Raw genomic sequence first — 5,810 nt, forward strand, 5'->3', positions numbered from 1 at the left:
TCCGGGGTGGAATAGGTCTTCAGCAACCCATGCCTGCAGTAAAGGCGACTATGCTGTCGTAAGAGGCGACTAACGGGATCGGCTGGTCAGGCTCGCTGACTTAGTTGATGCATGTCATAGTATCCCCATTGCGTGGATGCATGCTCATATCACTGGATTGTCTGGTCCAGTCTCGATTATTTACAGACCGCCATCATATAGCTGAAATATTGCTGAGTGTGGCATTGAACAACAAACAAGCACTCACTAACTGTGTCAAATAAGAGAGACCTTTTTGATGCTGTATCATTATGGTAGGGAACAATACCAAGCTTGACAGTTTTCAGTTTTCACAGGCTCGCTGACTTGGTTGATGCATGTCATCGATCCCAATTGCGTGGATCAATGCTCATGATGTCAGTCACTGGATTGTCTGGTCCAGACTCAATTATTTACAGACCGCCGTCATATAGCTGGAATATTGCTGAGTGTGGCGTTAAACAACAAACAATCAAAACAAAATCAGTTTTCATGTATACATGTTTTTCCACCTTCCTATATGTGAACCTTTATGTGATAAATGTGTGTGATGTTATCTGTTACCAAAGAAAATAAATAATATTTTCACAAGAGTTTTGGAATATTGTTTACTTCATTCAACACTTCAGTTAAGGTAGTCAGCTCAGGTGCCATAGGGGCGGTCGGGTAGCCTAGTGGTTAAAGCGTTCGCTCGTCACGCCGAAGACCCGGGTTCGATTCCCGACATGGGTACAATGTGTGAAGCCCATTTCTGGTGTCCCCCGCGGTGATATTGCTGAAATATTGCTAAAAGCGGCGTAAAACCATACTCACTCACTCACTCACTCAGGTGCCATAATTTGTTGTGCTGAGTTACATCCTTGGAGGATGGTCGGATATCGGATGGTCAGGCTTGATGACTTGGTCGATGCATGTCATCATATCCCAATTGCCTAGATCGGTGCTCATTATGTCAATCACAGGATTGTCTGTTTCAGAGGTGAATATTTACACAGAACTCGGTCATATAGCTGGAATACTGCTCAGTGCTGCGTTAAAATAACAACCAAACAAATATCCTTAGACATGCCAGAAACCTAGCATGGGTTCGAACCCATATTCCTCCTGATTATGTATCTAGGTCTGTCAGCACCATACCCTTCGCGGGTTTCACCATAGTGGTAAATGTCTTAGGCATGCATCACTTCAGGCTTTCCTCCCACATTAAGCGGACATGCCATGATATAACTGGAATACTATTCAAAGTATCATGTAATCTAACTCCACCAGTCATACATCCAATGGCCGAAGGGAATCTTTTGAAGAATAAGTAAGGAATCTAACTGATACTGAAGAGAGTAGTATCATATGGGTTGGTTGCATGATGAGATGCAATCTATCAGCTTTGCATGTCACAGATTTGCCATGAATAAGGTCCTTTATACTGTGTCAGCATCCAACTTCCGGTTGACATCCCCAACATGCTAAACCTCTATGACCTCTCTGCTTTGGGATTTCCTCCCACAAGCTGATACACCATGATAAATATATTACAGAAATGCTGCTCAAAGCCGTTTTGCCCAACTCCCCCTCTTCAGAAACACACAGAACTCTATCATTTTCTTCCAAATCCTCGTGTCATGGACTTAAACACGTGTTTGTGCATTTTAGAGCCGATAAAAGCTTGGATTCCATATGTACAGTCTTATTGGGGCAAACTTACGCCTAATGGGGCTTGCGTGAAGCCCATTCCTGGGGTCAACCGCCGTGATATTGCTGGACTATTGCTAAAAGCGGCATCAAACCAAACTCACTCACTCAAAAGCCATATTCCGGCAATATCACTGCGGGGGACACCAGAAATGGGCTTCATACATTGTATAACCATATCGTGAATCGAACCCGGGCCCTCGGCGTGACGAGCGAACAGTTTAACCAGTAGGCTACCCAACCGCCCCTTTAAAGTGTAAACTGTAATGTTTCAGATTATTTTCATGTTTTAATTCCTTCAACAAACGAAACGTATGCTGATTATAATCTACTAAAAGCACTTAATCTTCAAGATTTGGAACGACTCTGCAAAGTACCTTCATTTATGGTAGCAACTATCTGTGATGTATATATAAACTGGTAGCAACTATCTGTGATGTATATATAAACTGGTAGCAACTATCTGTGATGTATATATAAACTGGTAGCAACTATATGTGATGTATATATAAACTGGTAGCAACTATATGTTATGTATAATCTGGTAGCAACTATATGTGATGTATATATAACCTGGTAGCAACTATATGTTATGTATAATCTGGTAGCAACTATATGTGATGTATATAAAAACTGTATACTCGTATGTACATTTACACGTTGCGTTGTGACTAAGTCGTTCAGTCATATATATCATGTCTACCTGGACGTTGGGCTTGTATACACACGCATAAATATATTTATTTGACATGAATATTTGAACACATGTAAATGTTTGCTTGTTTGTTGTGTAACGCCGCAGTCGACAATATTCCATATATATCGCGCCAACATGTACATATAGGAGTTTGGGCCAGACGAACCACTGACTGATGTTATGCTCAACGCCCCACGTGGGGGTACATCAAGGCAATCAACCAAGTCGCTGACCCACACCTAGAGATTCACTTAGTCGTCTCTTACCGCAAACATTGAGTTGTGGGGACCTATTCTTACCATAATCCCCACGGCGGACACATGTAAATTTGTGCGTGAAATCAGCTATTAATTCATACGCATATGCCCTTGAACACCGTTGTCTCGAACTCCAGGGTACCAGAGAATTGGTTCGACGAATTCGGGCTTCGACGCATCCGACACTCGACACATTTATTCTGATTGAATTAAGTTCATGTGTATATCCTCGCCATCTCGCGACTCCACAGTTGGTCTTCAGCAACCCATGTTTGTCGTAAGAGGCGACTCATATAAGGGGATCGGGTGGTCGGGCTCACTGACTTTGAGGAATTACGTCATCGAAGCTAGTGATGTCAATCTCTTGTTTATTATTATCACCGCCGTCATAGAGCTTGAATATTGCTGAGTGCGGCATTACACAACAAACAAACAAACCTAGCGAGCAAGGGCGTCTAACTCGGACTATAGTTATCCCCAGGTCAAGCCATGTTTCTGTCCGTACCGATGAACATGAACATAGTAATAATATAAGTTTTAACAATTTTCTATTTTGATAATACATCCCGATTTGTTTGAGTCTGCAGTAGGCAATAAACCAACCGCGTCATGTCGGGGGACATAATAAATGTTTACATGGTGTACCCTCATCAGGAATCGAACCCGTTGTTTGTGTGGCAAGCAAACGCTAAAACTACAATACCACATCAGTACCCATGTGGTAGATCCGGGGTAGAAAAGGTCTCTTTCGCAACCCATGCTTGTCGTAAAAGGCGACTAACGTGATCGGGTGGTCAGGCTCGCTGACTTGGTTGATGCATGTCATCGATCCCAATTGCGTGGATCGATGCCCATGATGTAAATCACTGGATTGTCTGGTCCAGACTCGATTATTTACAGACCGCCGCCATATAGCTGGAATATTGCTGAGTGCGGCGTTAAACAACAAACAAACAAACAAGACCACATCAGTACCCATGTGGTAGATCAACTCACCGTGTTCACGCCTGCAACTGTCCCGCCACAGACGCTTCTTGAATAATATCCCAATACAATCCGCAGATTGTTTGCCCTGAATACACGAACGTGACGTTACGTTTGTTGTTGCCACGTGGATTGTGTGCATATCCTATCAATTAAGTTCACATCTAAAACAACGCTTAACGGAAAATGTTGCAAAAAGTATGCCCCCGTGCAAGCTGCACTATAGAAGTATGGTTTTTTTTGTAAAATATCCAAATGACATTGTAAGTAGCCAGATTTTAACACATTACAGTGATCGATTGAAGTTAAACGCCGCTTTTAGCAATATTTCATTAATATCACGGAGGGACAGAAGGAGTATTCTTCACGCATTGTACCGATATGGGGAATCGAACGAGCGTATGCTTTAACCACTAGACTACCTGACTGTCCCTCAACTTAGCAGAACTTATAACATATCCGCCTCATGTACCTTAGTAGACTAAATCGGTTTTAGATTTTCCAGCTAATTGTCACCGCGACCTAAAAGTAAACGAGTCTGGGACAGACAAACCAAACATAAGCAGAGTTACAAGCCGATTAAGGGGACACGGGTGGCCCAGTTGACTAAGACGCAATTCGCTGTGCAGAGTTGCGTCCCTTGGGCGCTCAAGAAGCCTGTGATTGTGGATTCGAATCCCGGCTAGCCCCGATTCTGTTTCTAGGTTTGTCCAATGCATTTTGTTGACATGCCCTACTGCTGTGTTGTTACAGTAACAGCTGACTGGCAAGTGCTAGTGTGACTGTTACAACGGTGTCGTTATATAGGTACGGGCCTGTGTGATCAAGCTGTCGTTATAGAGGTACGGGCCTGTGTGATCAAACTGTCGTTATAGAGGTACGTGCCTGTGTGATCAAACTGTCGTTACAGAGGTACGGGCCTGTGTGATCAAACTGTCGTTATATACTTACGGGCCTTTGTGATCAAGCTGTCGTTATATAGGTACGGGCCTGTGTGATCAAGCTGTCGTTATAGAGGTACGGGCCTGTGTGATCAAGCTGTCGTTATAGAGGTACGGGCCTGAGTGATCAAACTGTCGTTATATAGGTACGGGCCTGTGTGATCAAGCTGTCGTTATAGAGGTACGGGCCTGTATGATCAAGCTGTCGTTATATAGGTACGGGCCTGTGTGATCAAACTGTCGTTATATACGTACGGGCCTGTATGATCAAGCTGTCGTTTTGTAGGCACGGGCTTTTGTGATCAAGCTGTCGTTATATAGGTACGGGCCTACGTGATCAAGCTGTCGTTATAGAGGTACGTGCATGTGTGATCAAGCTGTCGTTATATAGGTACGGGCCTACGTGATCAAGCTGTCGTTATAGAGGTACGTGCATGTGTGATCAAGCTGTCGTTATAGAGGTACGTGCGTGTGTGATCAAGCTGTCGTTAAAGAGGTGTGTGTCAGTGATCAAACTGTCGTTCAAGAAGTACGCGCCTGTACACTTACTTAGACAAAAAGTGAGCAGGGCTCACTTATACTCCCGATATTTCGACTCCAACATATATCTATTTCAACACCTCTCCTGATATAGAAACTTACTCCCAATTAGCAAAAAATCCATGAAGCAGTTTTCAAGTGATAGTTCGCACAAATGTTGACATAATAAAAACATTCAAAGTTCAAAACATGTAAAAATTTATACGTTTTCAGAATATCCACATATCAAAATCACACTTTGCACTGCGTCTCTTCTATTGGTATGGAAACTGTATACCTCCGCCCTTTTAGGTCGGGAGTATGATAATAATGTTACTACTATTCCAATACTGCTATTACAAATACGACTGCTTCTACTAATACTCCTACCACCGTTACGGCTAATACTACTGATCCTGCTACCGGTGTTATTTCTAATGCTAATGATTTACTCGTGAGAAATACTTCAAGCAGAACGTTTGTCTTTCTTCTTGGCTATGCTGTTAAGGGATCGGCTGTAATCGTGTGTTGAATAGACAAACCATTAGCAGCTCATTTAAATGATTTCTTTGTGCGCATCGACACTTGATCCTTAACATGGCCGCCAATGCCAATGCATGTACTGTACGTAGAATTTGCCCGCGCTGTTTTAAATATGTTCATCAAAAGTCTGTCGAAGATGAATTTAAATTTTTAATGTTGTGT

Source organism: Haliotis rufescens, unplaced genomic scaffold (genome assembly GCF_023055435.1).
Source record: "Haliotis rufescens isolate VD_foot unplaced genomic scaffold, xgHalRufe1.0.p SCAF_7, whole genome shotgun sequence".
In the NCBI taxonomy this organism is placed as follows: Eukaryota; Metazoa; Mollusca; class Gastropoda; order Lepetellida; family Haliotidae; genus Haliotis; species Haliotis rufescens.